At 42.4% G+C, this 26902-nt stretch overlaps 1 protein-coding gene across 8 annotated transcripts in view; it reads left to right on the top strand.

The window, feature by feature from the left end:
- Positions 1-26902, top strand: part of SETD4 (SET domain containing 4) — a 423911-nt gene that overhangs the window by 346772 nt on the left and 50237 nt on the right. For 6 of the 8 annotated variants that reach the window (XR_011074349.1, XR_011074350.1, XR_011074348.1 and 3 more), the window contains one exon: positions 26436-26572. The exons of 1 other annotated variant lie outside the window; for it this stretch is intronic. The gene's annotated coding sequence lies outside the window, so the exon portion shown is untranslated. Of the gene's footprint in view, positions 1-23463; positions 25420-26435; positions 26573-26902 lie in introns of those variants that run through there. One more of the 8 variants, XR_011074343.1, reaches the window with a different exon arrangement.

Genomic DNA, 26902 nt, shown 5'->3' with positions numbered 1-26902 from the left:
TGTTTTTCTCTCTGCTGTACCTCCTGTGAGGGATACCCTTTCCTCACGGGCAGTCTGTGTAATTCCTCCCTCTTTCCAAGACCTCATTTAAAACTCACTCTCTGGTTTCATTTCTCAGATCGCTCCCTCAAACCTAGCACTTACATCTTGAGTTTACAACACTTGGATTTTCCTCTGATTTAGTTCTGTGTGGCTTCTCCGGCACCTTATCTATACTTGGCATTGAACAGATAATCAGCTTCAGGGGGTTAGAGACCATGAGTTGGATCCTTTGCCTTTTGATCCCCATCAATCAGTAATGTCTGAACTTAACAGCATCATTTAAAATGTTTCTTCAACCCTGATTTCTCCAATGTGTGCTTGAGAGGGCATGCTGGATTTGTGCCTGTCCGAGGCAAAGTAACACCTAGCGCAGAAGCATTTACCCAGGGACTGTTTAAAAAAGTGCCCAATTCTGCTCTTGTTCACAAGGGAGAGGGAACTTCAGCGGCTCCCTTGTGTGCTCTTTGCCGTGGCTCCTTTGTCCAGGGACCTGGAGAGACTCCCCAGTGTTGCAACCAATTCCCCTGGAGCTATGCAGCCCAGAAATGATGCTGGGGATGGCACTGGGGACAGGGAAGAGCCGGGAGGACAGGAGATGGCTGGCAAGCCGTTGACTTTTGCTCAAAAGGAAGACTCTAGAAAATGTATTGAAGAGCCACCTTTGCCTGTCGCTCCTGAAGAACATGTATTTCACAGTGTCAGGGTGAAAACGTAATTCAATAATTGTGAGTAATTATGGCAGAAAGGTGATCAAGTGAAGTCACTGTGCCTCCTTTCATTACCCATGGGTGAAACTTATTGGCCCCTCAGAATTTTATTTTTTTCTGAAATGTACCATGGAGTTCCACTGTCTCTACAGGTTCAAGAACATTAAAAAAAAAAAAGTCCTATGAATTTTTCTATTTTATCTCTTGTAGGATTGTTGTTGGGTACAACACAACGTATCTGTAAAGGGAACAAATTCCTCTCAGGTTGCAGTATCAGAAATGCAGTCTCTCCTCCCCCCTTTTAATAAAATTTTAGGGCACTGTGATCCTTGTAACTAATTCCCTATTTCCTTTGGCCACTGGGAAGCTTAGACCAAATTTTCAGACCCCTGCTAACAACTGCAGAGGACTGCTGGCTTGCATGTCTCTGCTTTTTCTTGCTTTCAGATGTACCATTTTTGCTGCCAATGATATGCTCAGTTCTTTATATTTTACCCTTTTGATTATATTTATTTATTTTTAAATTAAACTTGTTATTTTGAGATAAGTGTAGATGCGCATGCAGTTGTAAGAAAGAATACAGAGAGATCCAGGCTACTGTTTACCCAGTTTCCCCCAATGATAACATCTTCTTCAACTATTGTAAAATATTACAGGCAGGAAATTGACATTGGTGCAATCCACTAGCCTTATTCAGATTGGCTCTTTTTTTTTTTTTTATAAGCTTCTCGAAATCATTTGTAGAAAGGGAGAGAATATAAGTTAACAAATATCAACATTTATCCAATAATTAAATATAGAGAGGGTTCTTATGATATTTCCAATAACTTTTTTTTAAAGATAAAAGCTTTTTTATTTTTGGAATAAAAATATATATTGACCCCCCCCAGCCACCAAGATCTAAAGATGGACCCTCTAATAATATCTTTGTGTAAACGGAACGGCGGTCATGACCTTAATTAGACCTTCTGTCCGTCAACTGAGAACCCACACTTGGGTGGGAGAAGCTTGGACTAGACCTTTCTACTTCCATTCTACCTCCCTGAGGCCAGCATATGCTCTTTGTAGTATTAGTAGGAGTTTAGTTTGTTTGTAATTAAGAGTCCAGATGCAACATAGCAATCTAATACAAATGAAACTATAAATTTGCTTTGAAGGACTTAGACATTTGTTTGGAAGTGAAATTGTGTGTGGTTAAAATTTGTTGGCATGAACACTCTGCAAATCAAGAAATGAAAAAAAATGTTTATTTTGTGATCTTATGATCTTGTGCATTTTTCAAGACTCCATTGGTTACCTATCTATGATAGGTCTCTTTCTTCTTCCTAAATGTATTCTAGAAATACTCTCAGGGAAGGTGAGTTTCAGGAATAGACCATGACTGGTTCAAGGCAAACTTAATAATTCCATTTCCTGTATGGAAATGGAATTATTCCTGTAGGGGTGGGTCTGTTCATCAGTTCTGCCCAAGAAAGCACAAGGGCAAGTGATTCTAGGGACAGTTTTGCTCCCCCCCCCAAAAAAGATGCAGCAAATATCTAGAAATAAATCTATGTGATACATCATAATAAACTGAAGAATAAAAATCATATGGTCATCTCAATAGATGCAGAAAAAGTTTTTGACAAAATTCAAAGTCCATTTATTATAAAAACTCTCTAGAATGTGGGCATAGAGGGAACACCAGTGTTGTCTGCCGGCTGCTGAGTGAGGCTTGTCCTGAGGCTAGAGCAGGCTCACTGGTGGGAGGGGCCAGGGATTGGGGTCTGGTGCCCGCCCACTGGTGGGTGGAGCTGGGTCCTGGGGTCTCTGGATGCAGGGCACTGGAGGTCCCGGGTCTAGTGCTTATGCACTGGTGTGTGGGACCAGGTTCTGGGCCCTCTAATGGGCGGGGCTGTGTCCAGGGACGTCTGTGAGTTCTCTCTTCTGGTGGGTGGGGCCGTGTCCCTGCCCAGTTAGTTACTTGGCCTGAGGTGTCACAGGTCTCACAGGCTGTTGGGCAGGGGTGGGGCTGGGTTCTGAGGCTAACAAGCTAGAGGGAGGATTCCGAAATGATGCTCGGCAGCAGCAGTATCCATGTGGCAGAAAGAGCTCCCCAAACTGCTGCTGCCTGTGTCGGTGTCCACAGGGTGAGCTCCACTTGCCTCCCGCCTCTCTGGGAGGTTCTCTGAGATCAGCAGGTGGGTCTGACCCAGGCTCCTTTCAAATTACTGCTTCTGCCCTGGATCCTGGAGTGTGAGCTTTTGCGTGTGCCCTTTAAGAGAGGAGTCTCCATTTCCCCCAGCCCTCTGGGACTCCTGAAAGCGAGCCCCGCTGGCCTTCAAAGCCAGACGTTCTGGGGAGCCCGATATGGGGCTCAGACCCTTCACTTCTTGTGGGGGAACCTCTGCAATGTAATTATTCTCCTGTTTGTGGGTTGCCCACCTGGGAGTATGGGATTTGACTATACTGTGACTCTGCTCCTCCTCCCTGTCTTGTTGTGGTTCTTTCTTTATATCTTTAGTTGTAGAAGATCTTTTCTAGTGGGTTCAAAAACCATCTTTTTCACCGATGGTTGTTTTATAAATAGTTGTGATTTTGGTGTACCTGTGAGAGGAGGTGAGCTTGTGGTCTTTCTACTCCACTATCTTGGCTGATCTCTGTTGGCACATTTAGTTTTAAAAGTTGGGATTCTCATACAGAAGTGTCCTGCAGATATGGTGGCCATATTTATTTCAAGTATTTCAAAAGATTCTCAATATTAAGTGTGCCAGCTCTTGTCTTTATAAGCTATAGAAATATCACAACATCCCCAGGGTTTTGATTCCAATTTTTCTTTCCCTCTGATTGTTACTTGCAGGAGATAGTGGTGCAAATTCCTTCATAAGTCATGAGACCTGGGTTAGGAGACCATGGTGGCTGTGCTGAATGGGCTGTTTTATCCCAAATTTGCCTGATCACAGACTTACCTTAGGGGGCCTGTTAAACTTGCATATCCCCACACCCATTGCAGATTTGGGTTTAGAGATTTTTTAAGGTCCCCCCACTCCCACTTCCTGTAAGTTTTGTGATCAGGCAAGGTTGGGAAACACTGCCATAGATGAGGAGATCCTGGCAACTAGGGAGAAGATGGAGATCCTATATAAGCAATTTAATCAACAACAACAAAAAGAATCGAGGTATTGAAGTACTTGAGCTCCCTGAGAAAGAAAATCTGGCGAAGTCATAGAGGATCCAGGTGCAAGTCTTAGAGGATGCCACGTCAACGGGAGGAGCAGAGGAGGGGAGAAGAGGGGCTCATGGAGTGACCACAGAGAAGACATAACTTTCAGCACACCTGCCATCTAATTTCTATCTTTATATTTTATTTTTTTTCATAAGGTATATATATTTAAATTCAATAAATACAGCTAGATTATTCTCCAAAATGGTGGTACCAGTGATGTAGAAATGTTCCATCTTTACCAACACATGATATTAGCCATTTTTTATTTTTGCCATTCTGATGTGATGGTATAAAGCAGCACCTCACTGTTGTAATTTACATTTATTTGATTTCTATGAGTTTGAGCATTTCTTCATATACTTTTTTAAAAAAATTAAGTTCAGCTATATGATTATTTTCTTTAAATTAATGATCACTACTATTATTTGGCCACTTCATTTATACCGGACACTGGGCTAAGCATTTTTGTTATTTTATCTTCTCAACTTTGCGAGGTGGTATTACCATTCCCATGCAATAGATAAGTAAACTAAGGCTCAGCGAGGTTAAGTAATTTGCACAAAGTCACCCAGCTGAAGCTTGGATGAACTGGACAGAAACTAGGTCAGTCTAACCCCAAAGATGATAATTTTAAGCATTGCCCTGTATATACTGCACGGTGTGCCACTGCTACTTAGAGTGAACATTGTTTTTTCTATCAAGCCTATTCTTGTTTCCTTGGGACCAGAGAAGGTACCAATAGTTGTGAGACCAGTAATTTTAATGTAGAATCTTTATGTTTGAGTGTTACTGAATGGCTGAGTGACTGCTGGCAAGTGAGATAAGGTCTCCATTCAGGAGTTTACCCAGCTGTAAGCCAATGAAGACAAGGCTGATCTCTGGAGACACTGAGAGAAGAAATTCTGGAAACCACTTTGGAAAAAAGATGCTCAATAAAGAATGCTATTAAACACACCAAGCAGAGTTAAGTGATTTGGAAAGAAATGAAAACCTTTTACAGTTCAAGAGGAATAGATAGACGTAAATAGTGCTATTGAAACATGTGTCAGGAGGGGAAGTAATTAAAGAAACGGGGACTTGGGGAACGCTGGGATGGAACTCTGTGCTTAGGGTGCCCTTGACTGGCATTTGTGGGATCATACATGCAAAGAAGGTGGTTATAGACCTGAAACTGGGTGGAAGGGGAAGGAGGAGATGAAGGAATTTCAAGACTGTTGTGCATCCCCAGCTCTACAAGAGCAAGAGCAAGGGACAGAGTGGGGTCAGAGGCTGATGATGAAGGGCACCAAGAGAATACATCCATCAGGGATGCTTGAGTAGCAGGAATGTGCTCTGATGGAATCGAACCTTCCCCACATCGGTCTGTGGCAGAGGCTGAACCTCACCCTCTGAGGGGTGGGAGGCAGCTATGAGATGAGCTGCTGAAAATATAAGGGTTGCCCAATGTGTAATCGTGTAGGCAAGAGCAAACTGTAGGGACTTAGAAAAGAAGATAATCTTAAGAATCTGAAAAAGAATAGATACATGTATATGTATAACTGAATCACTTTGATGTACACCCGAAACTAACACAACACTGTTAATCAACTATACTCCATATATTAAAAAAAAAGTTTATTTGGAAAAATAAAATAAACAAACAAACAAAAAAGAAGATAATCTTCACAGAGACAGGTCCACAGGGGACAGGGGACAGAGGACAGAGGGGCCCACAGAAGCCTTGGCTCACAGAGGCATTTCTTCTCAGCCCTGTTATCAAGCCATCAGGGGAGGAAGTGAATGGCCTCCTTACAGTCCTGGGGTCAGCCTGTCACTGGGGCTGCATTAGGAAAATTCCCCAGTTAGAGGACTTTGGTTTCTCCCAGGCTAAGAAATAAAAGATTCTTTTCAAAAGCAGATTATCAAAATTAGGTACATTTACCTAATTTCAAAACCATAGGCAGTAAAGGTCACTGATTCAGTGTTAGACAGAGGCCTGAACTCAACCTGGGGTGGGGGGATGACTCACTCCTGGACTAAGAGTTTACTTTTCCTTGGATGAGTCAGGCACTGGGCTGGACCTGAGGGTCCCCAGGAGAAAGGAAGATTCTCTGACTTTGCTTGGCTCACAGCCTGAAGGGGCAGAGAGTAAACCAACCATCTCATAAGGTGAGTAAGATTTGACCCAAGATGACCAAGATCAGGAGCATGAGCGAGGGTCCCCAACTCGCACTGGGGTGGGTGGAGGGCAAGGGGGTTCCGCATCTTGTGGAGGAGTGTGAGTCACGGTGACCCCACCAGCTGTGCACCGCTGGGGAAATCCCTTATCGAGTCTCCCTTCCCTCCTGCGAAGGAAAGATGATAAATTCTGGCACCTGCTGGTCACATGCAGCAAGTGTGCTCTCCCCTCCTATCAGTGACAGCATTTTCCAGAAGAGCATTATTTGGCGATATAGGGTGGATGGCATCTCTGTATCAAGAGAAAGGAAAATATTTGTTTAAAGGCAATTTTTTTTTTTTTGCCCTCTTTTCCCAACATCTGGCCTCTTTTGGCTCTTATTTGCTAAGCAGTTGCAAAGATTTCACAAAGGGGGAAAAGAAAGCTCCATCTCGTTCTCACGGCAGGTCGGAGGGTCTAGGTATAGGCAGTCCTCACTTTGCTTGGTAGTGTGAGACCATAAAATTATAAACCAAAGCTAGGCAAAGCAACCTTGATAATCAAAGACAAAAATTACACAGAGAAAGGAAAGCATCAGTATTCCAGAAGGAAGTTTTGAGATATTTTAGCTAAGAAATCACAACATAAAGCAAATCACTTACATTTAATTGGTCCGGCAGCCCCTTCATGTTTTGTTTTGCGTATAAAAAGTCCTTTGTTATGGTGCATGGATGAGAAAATCTGGGTCTTGGACTCAATGTGTATGATTGCTGGAGGACCATCTCCGCTAAGAGAATAAGAGTTGGTTGATTTCCTTTTGTTGTAATTGGCGTACCTCAGTTGGTGATACTGTAATAGAGGCATATGGTGAAGAGGTTCTTCTGCATTCAAGTAGCCCTTTGCATTAAGAAAGCTTGTCTGTCTGTAGAGGAGGAGAAGCGGAAAGAGAGAGAGAGATAGAGGGGGAGAGGGAGAGAGGGAGAGACAGAGAGGGAAGGAGAGGGAGAGAGGGAGAGACAGAGAGAAAGAGAGAGAGAGGGAGAGAGAGAGATGGAGAGAGGGAGAGACAGGGAAGGAGAGGGAGAGAGGGAGAGACAGAGAGAAAGAGAGAGAGAGAGAGGGAGAGAGATAGAGGGAGAGAGGGAAAGAGAGAGGGAAGGAGAGGGAGAGTGAGAGAAGAAGGAGAAGGAGAAGGGAGAGGAGGGGGGAGGAGGAGGAGAAGGAGGAGGAAGAGGAGAAGAGGAAGAAGAAGAAGAAGGAGAAGGAAAGGGAGAGGGAGAGGGAGGAGAAGGAGAAGAAGGGGGAGAAAATGACGTAGGTAGGGACAGGAACAAATGTGAAGGGAAATGTGGAGGTTCAGAGAGGGACCCTTAGAGAGTGACCAGCTCCTTGGTGAGCTTGTTTTAGAAAAAGAACACGTGTTGGCTAAAGACTGAAGGATTTCTGGGATTGGCCAGACTGGTACTTCTCCTAGGACTTAAGATTTTCCATTCTTGGCCTGTTGTTTCTCCTAGATTCTGTTGGTTGCAAGAAGGATTGGTGATGCATTTAGCAGGAAGTTGGCACCTCCCTTAGGCCTGACGGGGTAGGGAAGGAAAGGTGTACGTGGGGGAGAGAGACTCCTGAAGGGGTCGTGGCTACAGGTAGAGGAGTGCCGCCATTGCCGTATGGCGGCACAGAAGGAATAAATACCCTGGGCAGAAACCTCCGTGGCACTCAGGCTAAGAGAAAGCTGCGTTTTCAGTTGTATTTTGCTATACTTAAAAAAGAGTGTCTTGGGTCAGGTCCATAGTGGTAGTCATGTGGTTTTTTAAGACATAAGTAATTTATAAATCTGTTCTTGGTTTTAAAATAAACAAACAAGCAAATGTCTCAGCTATTCTTTCTAGAAGCTCGTCACATTTTCCCCTTCTATAGATGGCTGCCTTGGACAACTACAAGCCATGGAAATCCTTAGGATATGTTTACATTCTCAGGCTGCTTATATCTCACTATCATTTAGTGCAGGCTCTTCACAAACAGAAAAAAATATTGATCTCTTCCTTCAAAGTCATACATTTTAATATAGTTTAGCATACCAAGTTGTCAGGGTTTGATCTCTTGGGTCATAGTTCAAACTCCTTCTAATCCTATTTTCCATATTTCTAAATTTCTTGGGCAGTTTCAAGCACAAGCCAATCAGTGTCAACAAAAAAATGTAACAGGGTTATACTTTGTGCAGAGCCTGATGGATTTTGGATGGTCTCTCTGATACCATGAAGGTGTTTGTTTTTGTTATTTCACTAGGTATTTCTTATCCTTACCTCCTAAGAGGATATAAGTGAGTACAAATTGTTCTAAGTCCTTGTTAGCTTTTGAGGTAAAGAGGTACCTCCTTACCCAGAAGAAACTGAGTGTATGTGGTGGATGGGGGCTGGGGGGATGATTAATTTTATGTGTCAACTGGCTAGACTGTGGTGACCAGTGGTTTGGTTAAACCCTAATCTAGATGTTTCTGTGAATGCATTTTTTAGATATGATTAACATCTACAATCAGTTGATTTTAATAAACCATATTATCTTCCATAATGTGGATGGGCTTCACTCAATCATTTGAAGGCTTTAAGAGCAAAGACTGAGGTTCCCCAAAGGAGAAGGAATTCTGCCTCTAGGGCAATGTAGAAATTCTGCCTGAGTTTCCATCCGTTAGACTCAAGACTACAGCATGAATTCCTAACTGAGTCTCCAGTCTGCCAGCTTGCCCTATGGATTTTGGACTTCCTAGTCTTTATTTTAATTAAAAAAGTTTTTTATTGGAGTCTAGTTGATTTACTAATGTTGTATTAGTTTCAGGTGTACAGCAAAGTGAATCAGTTATACATATTCATATATCCACTCTTTTTTTTTTTTTTAGATTCTTTTCCCATATAGGCCATTACAGAGTATTGAGTAGAGTTCCCTGTGCTATACAGCAGGTTCTTATTAGTTATCTATTTTATATATAGTAGTATGTATATGTCAGTTCCAATCTCCCAATTGACTTCCTAGTCTTTATAATTGTAAAAGCCAATTCCTTAAATGTCCTATCGGTTCTGTTTAAGCCAATTCCTTAAATACCCTATTGGTTCTGTTTCTCTGGAGAAATATGACTGATTCGAGGAGGGGAGGGATTCGGGGATCGAGGCCAACCATCAGAGAGATCTGTCTGTCCAGTGACCACAGTGCCAAGCATAACTGTCCTGAAGGTGGTGTGGCTACTGCAGTCAGGCTTATGATGAGGGATGGAATCAAGGAGGTTTTCCCCATCAGGCTCCTGGCAGGAAATAGACTGTGTACTACAGGGGTTCGTTGAAGAGACAATTTCAGAGGTCAAACGGTAAAGGAATCAGCAAGGTGGTACACCCAAGGGTGAGCATCAGTGGGAATCTGTTAGTTCCCTTTGGCTTAAACAGAGCAGGGGTAGGAATTGAGATCTATGGGAGATGCCTCCCTGATGCACGCTGGGGCTACAGGCAGAGAAATGCAGCCATTGGCAAAACTGAGGGTTGGCAGAGAGGGTGTAGAAGAAGTAAGTGCCTGGTCTTTCCCTCCTCCAACCCTAATCTTCTGCCAAGGCTCCCATTGTCAGAACCCTACCAGAAACCACAAGGTAGGGAAGCTCACTAGAAAAGTTCATAGGCCCAGCCTCCTGGGACACTGAACAAAAAAGAGAAGCCCAGAGAATGGGACATGGGGGTGAACAAAAAGAAAATAATCAGGTCGCATGGGAATCTATCTCTGGAGAACTCATAATAACCTATTCACTTTCAATAAATTATAAGCTCAATCTTATTAATTGAAGAAAAGAAAATAGGTTATCTTTGGGTGATGCAGGTATTCTATTCAGCAAAGCAGTAGAGGCATGCCAATACATAACCTGTGATATGGGGAAGAGAACCCTTAGCCTCCCTGGGGCTAAGATGACCTTAATTCTCAGCCACTTGGGGCAGGGCCTCCTTGACTTAAATCCTGTCCTCCTTTCTCTTCTCCCACCCCTCACCTAAATAACCAAGCCCCCAGTTCCTGCCCAGAGTCACAGAGCAGCACAGCATGAACAATTTCAGAGTTATGTCCCGGGATAAAGGTTTATCATCAATGGATCACCTCATTCAAAACTATCCAGTTTTCTGTGATAAGACAAGGGTTCAACCTATAAAGTGAGCATTTGATTATCTGCCTATCGGTTCCTAAGTAATAGCATTCAAGGACATGGGAGTAATATATAATGCTAACTTCCCTTGACTTGCTTTAAAGCAGTAGAAATCATGGCTCTTGAATTTAAATGTTTGTTTAATTTATACTGAACACTGTGCCCTTAGTGGGGTTTTTACAATCCTCTGCAATTTTATTGATTTTGTATTAAGGCCCAGCACACCATCTCTGTGCATATGAACAAGTTCTTGAGTCAGGAGATGTTGGGTACTTATCGAGGACTTAATGCTAGGAAATGTGCTAAATCCTGGTTATGCAGAGGTCAGAATAGTCCCTGTTTTCTGGGCTTACACAGATGGGCCAGGGAGACCAACATGCAAATGGTAGTAGCAGCGAGGTAAGAGCAGTGATAGAGGCATCCAGAGAGGAGAAGCATCATTCCTAACTCGAGACCTAGCAAGGTGATGCAGAAGAGGAAACACTTCAAGATTCTAAGTCTTAAGGGAAGACTTAGAGTTAGCTCCATGGTTGCGGTCGGGGGGAACCCAGGGGAGTGGCATTCTTGGAAGGAGAGGGTAACCAGCTTGGAAGAGCAGAGGGTTTGTGAGTGGGGTGGGGGGACTGATCAGTTGGATCTGGTACCCATGTTATAGTCTGGACCTTATCATGAGTTCAAGGAGGGATCCCAATGCCTTCCAAGGAGGGAAGAGGCATGATAGGATTTTTTTTTTTTTTATATCTTTATTGGAGTATAATTGCTTTACAATGGTGTATTAATTTCTGCTTTATAACAAAGTGAATCAGTTATACATATACATATGTTCCCATATCTCTTCCCTCTTGCATCTCCCTCCCTCCCACCCTCCCTATCCCACCCCTCTAGGTGGTCACAAAGCACCGAGCTGATCTCCCTGTGCTATGCGGTTGCTTCCCACTAGCTATCTATTTTACATTTGGTAGTATATATATGTCCATGCCACTCTCTCACTTTGTCACAGCTTACCCTTCCCCCTCCCCATATCCTCAAGTCCATTCTCTAGTAGATCTGTGTCTTTATTCCCATCTTGCCACTAGGTTCTTCATGACCTTTTTTTTTTTTTCCTTAGATTCCATACATATGTGTTAGCATACTGTATTTGTTTTTCTCTTTCTGACTTACTTCACTCTGTATGACAGACTCTAACTCCATCCACCTCACTACAAATAACTCAATTTCGTTTCTTTTTATGGCTGAGTAATATTCCGTTGTATATATGTGCCACATCTTCTTTATCCATTCATCCGATGGTGGGCACTTAGGTTGTTTCCATGTCCTGGCTATTGTAAATAGTGCTGCAATGAACATTTTGGTACATGACTCTTTTTGAATTATGGTTTTCTCAGGGTATATGCCCAGTAGTGGGATTGCTGGGTCTTACGGTAGTTCGATTTTTAGTTTTTTAAGGAACCTCCATACTGTTCTCCACGGTGGCTGTATCCATTTACATTCCCACCAACAGTGCAAGAGGGTTCCCTTTTCTCCACACCCTCTCCAGCATTTATTGTTTCTAGCATGATAGGATTTTAATTGTATGATAGGATTTTAATTGTATGAAGAAAAACATCTGTGTAGAGATGGGTGGAAGCTGGGTTGGAAGGTGCTGGGGCGAGACTGAAGAGCTAGGCTAACAAGGAGACTGTTATATCAAATCCAGCCAGAAATGAGAAAAGTCTGAACCAAAGCCATGGCTGGGCATGGGAGGAGAGATAGGGTATGAAGAGGTTTCTGAGATGTGATAACACAACTTTGCCAGAAGCGTTCCGTTATCCAACTTGGTTGGCAACACAGATAATCACCAATACAAATGATGAAAGAGGAGAGCAGGCTTGTGTGTGCAGAAGAGGTCAGTTTGGTGGAGCAGCCTGTAGGGCGTCCAGTGGGGGTGTCTGGATGTGGGAGGACACAGACCTGCAGGTCAGGAGGAAGAGATGGAAAGGATTTAGTAGTTAACACTAGCAGGGGGAAGAGGCCACTAGGAACAACTGCAGAGGATGAGAAAATAAGAGAATCAGAGATGAACCTACTATTCCCTGTACTTTTATGAATGTTTGAAATAATTCATCATTTAAAAAAAAATTCAAATTAAGAAAAAAGAACAGATGGAGGAAGAGAGATCTTTCATGGATAAAGATGCAGCAACCACGGATCGAGGAGTTCATGAGTTCGTGCAATCAGAATGCTGCAGGAATGGGAATTCCTGGCCACGGGAGATAGAGAAAAAGACAGACAGACAAGTTTCCACTGGATTTGGAAATTAACAGGGCATTGGCAACTCAGCCAAAGCAGTTTCAGGGGGAGCTGGTGGTGGCATGTGAGGAGGGGAGAAGAAGAGAGAAGTGTAAGAAATTGCACTGGGAAGGGAAGGCAAGAGAGAAGTGGCTAGAGAGGATCTCGGGGTCCAGATCCAGAGAATTGCCTCTCTCTTTTTTTAAGGCAGGCAGAGCTAGAACAAGTTATCAGGATGAGGGCAGAGTCAGGAGGAAGGGGGAGGTTCCAGACACCTGTGATGATACACAGGAGAAGCTCTGGAGGAGGTGGAGACACCAGATTGGAAGCAGAGGTGAGAGTCAGAGGAGTAGAAGGTGTAAAGACAGAATCCCAGTTTCCCATTTCAGAGGCAGAGCTGGTCCCAGTGATGAAAGTCTCAGGTGAAAGAGCCTGGAGAAGCTCATGGATGGACACCTATGACCCCAACATAGGAACCCAAGTCTCCGGTGAGTGTAGGGGGTAAATGAGGGGAAGGTAGAAAACAGTGCAGAGGAAAGTTAGAGGGCAGTGTAGTCTGAAGACCCCAGACTCAAAATATTTAAAAGACTGACAGCAGGAGGCAAAGGCAAAGCCAGCCCCAGCTCCTGTCCGTTCAGACAGACCGTCAGTGGGTGTGGAAGTGGGCACCAGCCAAGTCCAAGAGGCTCACAAGGGGTGCAGGTAGAACCAGATTTCAGCTGAGAGTCGTCGAATCAGTTAAAGCAGATGCTGTTTTAGTCTGTGTTTACCTAAAGTTGAGGGTTTCAGGGGGTGCAGTAGAAACGGGAGAGAGTAGCATTAATCAAAAAGATAACAGATGGAGAAACATGATTACAATTACCTGTTATGGGTCTGTTTTAAACTTATACTATCCAGGATAACCATTTAATTATTGCAAATAACTCTACTTGCGTTTTGTAATCCTCCTTTCTCACGAGGGCGATGGATGCCATTCTTATGGGCCTTAATCAACGTGTCAGGTCTCACTAGAAGGAAAGCATAGGAGCTTTGACAGGAGAAGTGTAAGTGGCGTCATAACTTATGACTTCACTAATTCTTTGCACCTATTGCCAATATTTGCCAACTGTTCATCTGAAATATCACCATAATATTGTTCAAAATGCAGAAGAACTTACTATTAAAATGGGCCTTTTAAAATACCACGTGAGTTTAGTTAACACACAGTTAAAACAATCTTATTTTATTTATCTATACATATAAATAAACATATACGTTATATTATCATACTATAGTATACTATATAATGCTATGTTATATTGTATTTCATTTGTGAAGGTAAGGGTAGTATTCTAATAGTGAAGTTCATTACAGTCATGGTGGTTGATGTGTGTATAGTTACATATCTGTACCTATACCTATCAATTTCTACCTCTACATCTTCAGTTTTTATGTTAGGAGGAAGGAAATACCCTAAAAAGTATATTAAAATCTTCTGGGGTAACATCTTTCAGACTTACCGAAGCTAAATTATTTTGAACTCTGTAATTTTAAAATGGAAGTTTGGGTAAAAGTTTGTTTGCAAATTGTTGAACGCAATCACTCAGCCAGAATTTTTACTTGAATTATAAGACTGTGTTGCTGTGCAAAGATCTTGAAAGACCAAGAAATGACATAAAATTTATGATATAATTTTCTAAAAGACCAGCCATCGCTTCTTTAAGAAATGCTATCTTCATTTGTAACACTCAGGATACCCTGAAATTTATAATACAAATAAGATTTCTGTGGTATTGAGTCCGCAACCCACACATAACAGCCCAGTATATCTTCATTAACAAGAAACATTTCTATTGATTTCATTTTGCGATGTTTCATATTACATATAACAAATATGTATGGTCACCTAAATGAATTATTACAATCCAATTTGCAATGATTGCATAGGGTTATTGTATTATCTCTAGGATGCTTTAGTCTCTGGGTGTCAAAACTGTTTTTATTTAATGGAATAACATGGAAAAGTTAATCAGACTAGGTTAACCTCTGTGGAACTGAAGGTCACATGCATTTACTCTCAGCTGGAAATGGAGGAGCTTTCAGTTTTGGACTGGGGGGTGGGCAAAGGTGGAAGAGAGAAAACCAGGAGGGATTTAATGCCTGTGTTCCTCTAGCCTCACTAGTATCACTTGGCTTATGGGGCATTTCAATAACTGGATTTTTGATTTAAAAATTTCCTGCAAGGAAAATAAAATTAAACAGGCAATACAAACATAGTAAAAAATCAATACTGCTGTTAACATTTCTATTGTAACTTATTGAACGACTGAACTTCAGGCACATTCAGCTCTGCATACACTTGCAACTGCTCAGAGTTTCTGACCAGGGCTGGGGTGAGGATGAGGAGCTGCAAAGAAAGAGTCTTATTTTCAAAATTATATTTCCAAGACAAATGGTGCTTCTTATAATGTAAATCCTTTCACTTCCAGGCCAGGAACACAGAGGCAGAGAAACTTCCCTTTCATTTCAACATCTTTTATTTGATGAGCACACAGAAGATACCAAGACTAGTGTTCACTGAACATATCAAAACTTGTTTCTTCACATGGTGCTTTCCCTTTCAGAGCAGTTCCTGTGAGGTTAGGCTTTTGCCCCCGTGAATGTGTGTGATTTTTTTGTCTTGCTATAAAGGTACTTGCTTGCTCTTACAGGACTCGGATGCAGAGGTGGGTGGCTATAAAGACATCCGATAAAAGGCTAAGGGGAAAGCATTGCCCACGAATTAAATCCTCTAACGTTTCAAAGACCCTTTAAACTTCTGATCAAGATGGTTGACCAAGATAATTGGGAAAGTTCCCCTTCTGTTCCAAAAATAACAAAAACAAAATCCAGAGGTGAGCTCAAAAGCTGGGAAGGGAGATCTCCAGATGCCCGAAACAAGAAGCCAGAGTTGGAGGAGAAGGAGGCCTGGGGACTGTGGATGGAGGGTCTCCCAGGGGTCTGGGTTGTAACCATGCACTGGCAGGGAGTTGCGTCAAGATCCCTGGATGCAGGAGGAGAGACTGAACTCCCAGAGATAAGGACTGCCCATCAATGAAATAGGGATTAAAACTCCACCCACCCGCCCCAGATGTGGGCTTTATGCTCTGGACCTTGGGTAGCAAGAGTTACTTGGGGGAAATCAGAAAGCACAAGCTTGCACAGTATGAGTGTGAAACTAAATGTACACAGCCAGATCTCAAGCCAAAAAATACCACTGAAAACAAGTCTAGCACAACGTGAATGTAAAAACTAGCCTGGGACTCCACAGAGTCTGCAGGAGCCAAAGTGAGACTGTCCCCCTAAGGTGACCTCCATAACCCAGGGCACACAGGTGGAATTCTCACAAGGGCTTACATATGCCAGAGACAAGCTTACATCTCACACACCATGCAAGCTTGTATGTTCTCATTTCCCTCAAGTAACTAAAAAATTACAAAACCCACAATGACATTCACCCCTTGAGAGAGGGTCAACAGACACAACAAATGGGAGAATTCACTAAGAACTGCAGATAAGAGTAATGTCCAAAGAATTTGAAAATAGGCATGGTTTAGATGATCAAGGTGAAAAGTACAAATAGATTTTGTAATGCAAGATGAAAAGCAGTTGGGTTTGACAAAGAAACAAAGATTGCTAATGCAAGTGAAGAAAGAAATAATTTTGGAGATAAAGCTGAAAAAATAAAATGCTCAAAATACAGCTCAAAGAGGCAAAGAGATGGTACAAATATGAAACAGAAATTGAGACAATGAACACAAAACAGGAAGCTCCAAAATATAGCTGAGTTCCAGAAAGAAATTAGAGATAGAATTAAGGAGAGATAATAGTCAAAGACATACTGGTGGAGAATTTTCCATAATGAAAAATCATTAACCAGTTTGCAGTAGAACCCTAAATCTTGAAGAGGATACATAACATGGTCCAAACCCAACTCCTTGCAATTAAATTACAGAATATGTAAGACGACATAAAAATCTTTAAAATGTGTACCTGGGCCTTCCCTGGTGGTCCAGTGGTTAAGACTCTGCCCTCCCAATGCAGGGGGCTCGGGTTCGATCCCTGGTCAGGGAACTAGATCCCGCATGCCGCAACTAAGACCCGGCACAGCCAAATAAATAAATAAATAAATTAAATTAAATTAGATAAAACGTGTACCTGAGAAGGAGCTGCAATCAGACTGACAGCAGACTTTTGATTGGCAACAACACATGTCAGAAGATGATCAAATACTATTTTCTAAATGGTAAGAGAAAGTAACTATCAACTTCATATCTATACTCAGTTAAATGATGATTCAAGAGGAGGGAAGCTTTTCCCAGCAGCTATGAGCCTGGGATGCTGGCAGGGCTGCTGTCAAGGGTCCTCATCATCATTTCCCCTGTTTTCATTACCCTCAGAACTCTCTCAATATAATTGTTTCACTCCCTGATATGAGTAAAGGTAAAATAAATGTATTTTCAGACATACAAAGACTAAGAGACTTACTACCTGAGAGAGCAAATAAAATAATGCAATACTGAAAGAAGAAAATGGAAGCTGTAAGGAATCAGTGGGCATCAAAAAGCAAGAAAGTTATGAAATGGGTAAAAACATTTTGCAAATCTACTATAAGAATAGCAATAATAATATTTGAGGGGATATTTGAAATGAGAAGGAATTAAAATTCTAGACCACAATGTCATGGGTGATAGAAAGGCAGTATTTAGGGTGGAATTAAAGATTCTTATCCGGTGGGAGAGTAGAGTTATTGGTTAGCATCAAAATCTGAAAAAAAGATAGTTGTGTATGCTTAATACTATAATAATAAAAGTATAGAAATGTGACTATATAATTTCAAAAGAAAAAAGAAACAAAAACAGAGCTGAAGGCAGGAAAGAAGGAAGACAGAAAAAAAAGCAAGGGAAGTGAAAGCTAAAATAGACCAAAGTAAATATAAATGGATTAAACTTTTATTAAACCATCATTGAGACAGGAAAAAAGTTCCCTCATTCATTGGATACTCTGACAGCACCCTGGTTGCCCTATTCTCCAGTGTCAGCATGGGAGGAAGTAATTTTTCATGACAAGAACCCTTCATTTCACTCTTATCTTCATAAGAAATGAAGTCTTATCTGTCATGTCTTTCTGCAGATATGATCAGATCCCAGATCAAGAGTCTCCACTGACGTAATGATGGTGTATCTCCAGGGGGCAGGGGTGGGAGAGCTGATTTTGATAGCTCTACCCAGATTTAGTGAACACAGGAAGGCTGAAGAAGCAGTGAGCCTCTTCCTACTGGAGCAGATGGAGAGATGCCAAAATGCAGGCTAAGTAGTTAGATGAGTCACAACATGGGTGACTGCCTTTACTCAACGAGTGCTGATAACTGAATCAATGGCCACACACAGAGAGGTTTTGTGAAAAAGACTTTGGGGTTTTAATTGAGGTTTGGCTCAATAGGATTTGACTACTAGATCAGCTAATGTGATTTTAGAAGGCAATAATGGAGGTAGAGTGTCCATAAAAGGGTATGATAGTGTGATAGACCCTCTCTACTTATTCTTATCTGACCACAGCTGGGAGGCTAAATTCAAAGGTAGGTCCAGAGGGCATCACTTAGATGTTAATAGTTGTCAATCTCTATCTCATGAATACTTATAGGAATATGGGGGGGGGGTTGCTTATCTTAGATCAGACATGCCATTTGTCCCTAAATATTCCATGAGTTGTATGGTGCATGGAGAATTGGACCTCATCTTTGTGGCCTCAGTAAACAGAAATGGAACCACTCAGAACGTGTAACCAAACTGTTCAACAATGACAGTTTCAGGAGGTAGAGAACTTCTTATTGCAGAAAGTGTTCAAGCAAAAGTGAGACCACTTTCTTTTGGCAGCTTTATAAGGGATTGATGGACTGGGTCGGGGGTTGACTTTTCTGGCCCCTAATCTCCTTATCTACCCTATCTACACCTAAGGCTTTGATGCTGTGTTTTCCCTGACACTTTCAGTGAGTACCCAGGGTGGGAGTGATGCCTTTTATATCCCACTTATGACTCCCTCTTCAAGCCTCATGTGTATTTGTGATGCTGACACAATAAGGCAAATTCTGACAATAAACTAAAGGAGAGAAGAAAAGGTCTCTGTGAAGGGGATCCCTTCATCCCTATTCAGAGCATCACAACCCTTGTGGTGTCTTCAGAATTACCTGAGGATACTGCATGATTCCTGGGTTCCTATTAAATTAGAACCTTAGACTTATGGCAGGAAATCAGCATTTCTAACAAGTTTCACAAGTGGTTTTTATGCACACTTAGGCATAAAAACTGCTACTGGATTTCAACCTAGCCTCTGGTGACTGTTTGAGACTTGTTTTTCTCAAACTTTTTCTGCTCTGACAACCCCAATAGATGACATTCTCACACAAACCCTCTCAGATGTCTTTGGTGCTGGGACGTAAAATAGGCAATAGGTTATATGCAAATCATATTTAATAAGTTGTAACTCCACCCTTGTTCTTTGCTCAGGATGCAGTAGACATAGATATTCATTGAGGACTGATAATGGCTATACATTCATCCACTCATCTTCCATCCACCATCCATCCATCCACCTACGCATCCATCCATCCACTCATCCATCCATCATCCATCCATCCATGCATCCATGCATCCATGCATCCATCTATCCATTCATCCACCATGTATTTATTAAGCATCTACTATTGTTTGTAGTGTGTGCCAGTAGATGGTGGGGAATAGGTAAGAACTGATTCACCACTGAGTTTAGAGTAATGTTTGTTCTACCCTTATATCTATTGTGCCTTTCACCAAGAGACACAGTGACAATAAATGAGATCTTTGGAAGTGTGTCCTTGCTTGTCCCTTCCATTGAGGCAGCACTGGCACAGTGGAAAAACTGAAGGCACTGGAAGCACCTAGAAGTGGTTTTGAGTGCACTATATAACTTTGGTATCTATTAACTCTCTGAGACTCAGTTTCTTCATTTCTAAAGTAAAATGATAAGAACAATAATAAAATTGAAGTGAAGATATGAGTGTTGTACAATTTAAACCTTCTCTGAATAGTAGAGGAGTGTGTGTGTGTGTGTGTGTGTGTGTGTGTGTGTCTGTCTGTCTGCCTGTGTGTAATATATATCCAAGCTCTGGAAAATGCTATTGAACTTGAACTACGGAATTTTCCCACCTTGAGGTGTATGTACCCACTAACTCCCATCAGTCACTGGCTGCTCCCAGTAGCATTAATTCCTGTCAATTCCAACCTGAAATGTCTATGAGCAGATCAGGTTCTGGTGGCCAGAGAAAGCCTTTAGGCAAAAAAGTGCAGGTGCTGGAAGTTGGACTTTGGGCCAGAGTGCACTGGAAAGGGAAGGGCCAAAGGGATATGGACAGGGCACCTGTGGTGTCTGCTAGTGTGTGTGTGTGTGTGTGTGTGTGTGTGTGTGTGTGTGTGTGTGAGGTTACGCATGTGGCCTTTAGACGGGGACTGCACTAGAGGGCCTTTAATCATGCAGAGTCTGCGACAATAGACAATAGTTGGTCCGTATACGGGATGCAGGGAAACCACCAAATGCTTGAGAGTTGGATGCACATTTGCTGTCACTACTTGGAACCCTCTCACTGAGACTGTCCTTTCTTTCTGGGGTTTCCAGGCATTTTGGTGATCCCTTGAGCAGCAATATCCCACTTTCCAGCTCTGTCTTTGCAGCTTGGTTTTCATTCCTGAAACTCTAGCCTTCTGTAGCTTCTACCAGAAGCATCCTCTGTCCGCTCTCTCTTCTCGAGAGCTTTGTTCAGTGTGGATCCAACAGCCATTTCCGGACAGCACTGATGTAGAGACACATCCACAGATGTTCAGATGGTCTTCTGATATTAACAATATGGTGCAGAGCTTCAAACCAGATACACAGAAAGATATAACCCTTTTCTCATTTGTGTACTCCTGGTATAAATCCTAAAATGAAATTTCCTCCCAGGCTGTGGGGTTGAGAACCATTGTGCCCAGTACATGACACTTGCAGCTTCAGCCGCCTATGGTGAATGGCCTGTACATTGTAGACCCTCGATCCTGCTGGTGAGCCTTCTGTCTCTAAGCCACAGTGTGTGGTGTTAGAAATGAAATGGAATTCTGTCTCAGGGATGAAACTTCCTCCAAGTCTCTGGAATTAAATGAAGGAAGGAGTGGACCTGAGTTGTTGTCATAGCTTAAAGGATTTCTACTGACCAAAAGGCTTGATGGAATTTCAATCCTGGGCTCTGAGTCCGCCTCCTCTAGGGACAGGTTCTGTGTCCATGATCAGCAGAACAAAGGCCAGCCAAGGCCATTAATATTTCAAAAATGTAAACATGGAAATGGCATTACGAGTGATGCATTGCTCCTCCAGGGCAACTCTTGTGGACTGAGTGAAGGGTCCTTCAGGAAGCTCCTGTGGCAACTAGGCGTCTGTCTGGTGCTGCGTTCTTACACCCTTTTGTAGAAATAAGCCTGTTGTGTCCTAACTCCTTGTCTTCCCTGAATAACTGCTGTCCTCCTCCAGTGCCAGCCTTGGTTCACCATGCTGCCTCCACTCCGTTCCTGCACCATGAATTTAGGAGTCCCAGGCTTCTCCCCACCCCCCGTCCCACATCCTATCAGCTTAATCAATAGATGACGTCAGACCAGGATGCACCACACGCCGGTGATGCTCTGACTTGTGACGATATTTACTGAGCCTTCTATGTGCTCCAGCAGGGAGATGCCAATAGAGGATGACACAGCCTCTGACGTCAGAGCGTAATCATGTGCGCAGGGAGATGGGACAATTCATATAAAACAGTGGCCACCAACTTAGGACACCGCAATGGCCATACCAGCCCCAGGGTTGGAATGTGTGTCAAAGTAGGAGTGATGTCTGTTGGCACTGAGACTCAGGAAAGCTTCAGGAGAGTGGACATTGAATTGCCTCTTGAAGGATGAGCTGAGGGATTATTCTAGTGATGTCACAGAGGCCTGAGGGCACGGGGTCCAACATATGCTGAGCTTTAGGGGATGCACATTAAGGATTTGTTTGTATTGCAGATGCTGATGAACTTGGAGGTGGCAGTACTGGGTAATGGCTAAAAAGTCAGGCTCTGGAACCAGACTCAGGTCCTACCACTTACCAGCAGTGGGGCCTCTGTGCCTCAGTTTCCCCAGCTATAGAATGGGGATAATGAGAGTGGGGACTCTAAAGTCCTGGTGTGGGAACCGTATCTTGAGGACTGAAGGAGTTGGTAATTCTAAAGCACTCTGACTCATGCCTGGTCTACGTCAGAGGTGAGATGGCTGTCACTGTCATTATTATTAATGACACAATCGCACAGGAAGAACTTTTCTTACTGTCAAATGGGAGAACCCAGGTCTGTGTGGGAAAAGTGATGTTTTTTTTAAAGGATCCCGTAACTAGTAGCCAGCAGAGATGGAACTCGAGGCCAGGGCTCCTGACTCCCAACTGATCATTTCTCTGTGTCAAGACTAGGAGGCTGTGACTCTTTACCTTATCTTTCTAGGAGAAGACAAAATTTTGTCTGAAAATATCTGATATGTAACCATATTGTCCCCAGAAACCAAGATCAATAATTCTGAACTGTATCAGAATGCCACAGGAAAGTAAATGATTCCACAACTTCAACCACAGCGCTAGAAGCACCCAGCTTCTGCTGAGCACCATGCTGAGGGCTTGGGGAGAGATAATTGCTGGTATTTTTTCCTCTGTACTTTGGAAACTTAAAGTGGAGAGAAAGAAAAGGCAAGGCAGAATTGCCTACCAAAAAACTACAACAGTAGAACTTGTGTAGTGCTTGCTGTGTTTCAGACTCTGTTCTGTGAGCTCTACGTACATTAACTCGTTTAATCTCATCATAACACTTTGAGGTAGATTGTATCATTAAACCCATTTTCCAGGTGAAAATACTGAGGCTTATAGGGGCCATTATTTTGACAAGTTAACACAGTTAGAAAAAGAGCTGGAATAGAGCTCCAGCTTCTGCCCAAAGTCTGTGCTCAGGTCTATTTATTAAAAAGGAAGAATCATATTTTAATATTTATTAACAATGATATGTCATTTGTAACAAATTATCTAGTTTAAGTGAAATTGAGCTTCAGTAATATTTTCCTCAAGCTTTCAAAAATATTAAATACAATTTCCATTTTTAATCCTGAATATGATGCATTATTTATTTTGAATAATTAATTTTAATAGCTAGTGACACATATAAGGAAGTATTTATCACTATTTTGGGGAGAAGGATGTAAACTAAGTTTTAAACATACTTCTAGTGAGAAAATGAGTAAGAATAGAGTTCTCCTAGATTACATCCTCAATCTTTAATACGTTCCTCTGGCTTGATGTATTAAGTTGGACATTTCAAGGTTTATCTCATTGCTATATAAACTGTCTTTCCCCAGTAGTGGTGCCCTAGGGAATCCATGCATTATGGAAGGGCAGATTTAGAAGTTAGTTTTGGGGATTAGAATGTTCTTCCTCATACAAAGAATGGCAGGATCCCAAGACAGGTGACTAAAGCCCACCTGAGCTGTGTCACATCATCCAAACTGGGCTAGAAGAAACACCACAGGTACATTCACTCCACGGGCAAGTGTATCAGGAGTATTAACATGTGCTGGGCAAATACCTCCTTCCAGAGGCGTGATGTAGGCTTCTCCCCTTCCCTGCCAGGGGCTGGCTATGGGGGTTGGGGTGGCCGTCATGGTCACCTACAGGGTGGTGGCTGGAAGGAGTGGAAGGAAGGCGATTGGGGGCTGGCAAGTGAGAAGCTGGTCATTCCTAGGTCCAGGGTAGTTAAAGGGTCCAGGGATATCTCTTTAGCCAGTAATCTTCATGACCTATTATTGTCTATCTCCCCGCCACCTTTTTTTTTTTTTGTCGTCTTTTTTTGTAGATGCCAGTGATGGGCCTTCATGAATCCTGTACCATCACCTTCACTAAAGTTTCTCTCCCTTGAAGCCCTCTGTAGAACAAGACACATCTCAAAGCTTCTCTCTGATTCTTCTGCTTCTCAAGCAAATGACCTGGAAGTTTTCTGTAACAAGATTGTACTGAATAGTGTTTCCCCAAAATTCATGACTACCTGGAACCTCCAAGTGTGACCTTATTTGGAAATGGGGTCTTTGCAGATATAATTAGTTAAGAAGAGGTTGAGGAGTATCTAAAACCACCAGAAGCTGCAAGAGGAAAGGAAGGATTCTTTTCTAGAGCTTTCATAGGGAGTGTGGCCCTCCTAACATCTTGATTTTGGACTTCCAGCATCCAGAACTATGAAAGAATAAGTTTCTGTCATTTAAGGCCCTCCATTTAGCTTATCTGCTATGGAAGCCCCTGGAAACAAGCACCAGGAGGTTTGAGTGGGGCTTTTCAGTTGCCCACCCCACCTATTACCAGCCCCCACCCAGCACCTCTTCCCAGTGTTTCTAATAAAGCTGGGAGGGGAGAAGGAGGACATTGGAGTAAGAGACGTCCCTCTCAACATGAAGACAAGTGAGACAACCCAGGGAAATACTAAAAGATTGGAGGTGCCCGAAAGAAAGGGAGACTTGCCTTCCCCCGCTGGACATTGGCTTAAGAAGTGGACTTGCCGATTTGCCTCTCTGAGAGACATGGGAGGGGAGGCGGCCTGGACAGAGGGTGGGCGTGAAGCAGGCTGAGCTTCTTGTGAGTCATGTAGACATCCCAGAAAGAAAGCTGAGCTTGAACCATCTTGCTGGTACCCAGCTAAGAGGAGTGTCCATCAGGCACAGGAATCCTAGCAGTAAGAGGCTTTGGGATTTTCCCCTGATGTAGGGAACAATGGGGCAGGGGTGAAAGAGGTCAACCCAGGACCAGGTTCTGAATGTCAGGGAATTGTGCAGTAGGTGGGGGCAGAGAAGGGAGCTGACAGAGCCCTCAGCTCATACATGCACCCCACAAGACAGCCAGCATTTGGATGCTGCCATTCAGAGGAATCATAAGCCAGGCAGCCAGCAGAGCTTCAAGAACCACCCAAGAGAGGATGCCAGTAGCGACCACTTAAGTGAATAGGCCTGTGTCCCTTTCTGGTGCCTCCTCGCTGCCCCATCCACTGAGAGAGCTCAGGCAGCAGGGTGTGGGCATTGTAGAAGCAGATCTCACCCACCCTTCAACATTTAAGGTCCCAGCTCAAGTCTGCATAGAGGGAAGGAGGACATGGGATTTACATCAAGATTGGGATTGAAGCTTTGGAATGCACCAGTGACTGGGAAGGTGTGGAATCTGCCCAAGATACTGTTAAGGGGTGTTCAAAGGATGATTCAGCAGAGCAAAGTGAGAAGGGCAGTGTTTAGAAGAAATAAAAGCATGTTGTGTTTGCAACCCCATGTTCTGAGACTCCTTAGTAAACTGGTTACAGTCTCAAGAGTTTTTGCTTTATTTATGTATTTACTCACGTGATACGGACACGAACAGCAGTGAATGGACTCGTCTGCTCTTCCTCTTCTCATTTTCATCTGCAAGCCTGTTGGGAAAGGGACAAGATCAATGGTGTTTCCCCTCAAGACTCTTAGTTCTTTGAGGCCAAGAACTTGGGCTTGTCTCTCTGTCTACCTTGCAGTTGTCAGATGAGCCCAGTGAGTCCCAGTTGAGGAATTCAGGAATGGATCAAAGAATAAATTGAGACTAAAGACTGAGAATAAGGACGTAAGACACCTCACCTACATTTCAAAAGGACCCTCCAACCCCGCTTTCTAGACATTTTACCTCAGGAGTCAGCATCATGGTTCCGGTGTGGAGGATGGGAAGACAGTAGAGTGACGATACCATTCTGTGGAAGACGCGGGGCTTGGGGGGCTGAGGTTCCCTCATCCCAAGTGAATGCCAGTTAGAGATGAGAAGTAAGGGTCAGAGCTCGGGGGAGGAGCTCTGGGAGGGGAAAGGGGTGGAGGATTCTAAACAGTGACTGCCGGTGGGGAAAGGGAAAGAGATTCTGTGTTTGTGTTGTCTACATGGAACACACCAGGGCAACCGTTTTTTAGGTCGAATACAGCTATGATATAGAGATGTATATATTAAGGAAAGGTGCTTAGCTTGTTTATCTACTTCCCTTAAAATGTTTAATATGGAAGCAACCTAAATGTCCGTTGACAGATGAATGGATAAAGAAGATGTGGTGTGTATATATATATATATATATGTATATATATATATATATATATACACATATATATATATATATATATATATACACATATATATATATATATACACACATACAAAGGAATACTACTCATCCATAAAAAGAATGAAATAATGCCATTTGCAGAAACATGGATAGACCGAGAGATTATCATACTAAACGAAGTATGTCAGACAGAGAAAAGACAAATATCACATGATATCACTTACATTTGGACTCTAAAAAATGATATAAATGAACTTATTTATAAAACAGAAATAGACTCACAGATGTAGAAAACAAACTTATGGTTACCAAAGGGGAAAGCTGGGAGGAGGGATAAATTAGGAGCTTGGGATTAACAGATACACACTACCATATATAAAATAGATAAACAACAAGGACCTACTGTATAGAACAGGGAACGCTATTCAATATTTTGTAATAACCTATAATGGAAAAGAATCTGAAAAAGAATATATATATACAGTTGTATAACTGAATCACTTTGCTGTACACCTGAAACTAATACAACATTGTAAATCAATTATACTTCAATAAAAAAAATGTTGCCATTCAGATCGCTTCAAAGGAAAAAAACTGTTTAACAACTGCGTTTTGGAGAGGAGTATATATTTGTGGATGCCTAAGAGCAATGCGGCTATGAGTTAGGAACTGGGAAATAAGTATCCTATTGCATGCATGTCTTCATGTCTTTGCATCTTCAGGTGAACTTTGGTTTTGGACAGCACATTGCCGATCCCAAGACTTGAGTCATCCTGAGAGATTTTACTTCAGTGGTGTGGTGTTCTATTTTATGAGAGAATTTTAGAAGAAAGAACTTCCATCGTAACCATGTACTGAGGTGAGCTTTAAATGTATGAGTCTCAGGGAGCAGTGGTATGCTCTCAATGAAACATCAAATTAATGATAAACTCTGCTGATTTGACCAAAAAAAATCTACTGAATTCTTACTCAGAATATCTTTACTTCTAGCCAATGAGGTTTTTGTTGTTGTTTGGGGGATGCAGAGGCATCCTAATGTGTAGTTAATGAAAAGAACATGTGTTTTCACACTAGCACACTTACAAGTAAGAAATATGAATGCTTCATTTGGAAGAATAAATTGGTTAGTCAACATAATGTATTTGACAATTTTGGCAAGACAAAATGAGAAAGCTGATTTGAAGGACTC

This window comes from Eschrichtius robustus, chromosome 6, assembly GCF_028021215.1.
Source record: "Eschrichtius robustus isolate mEscRob2 chromosome 6, mEscRob2.pri, whole genome shotgun sequence".
NCBI classification, from domain to species: domain Eukaryota; kingdom Metazoa; phylum Chordata; class Mammalia; order Artiodactyla; family Eschrichtiidae; genus Eschrichtius; species Eschrichtius robustus.
This window is presented reverse-complemented; position numbering and strand designations above follow the sequence as displayed.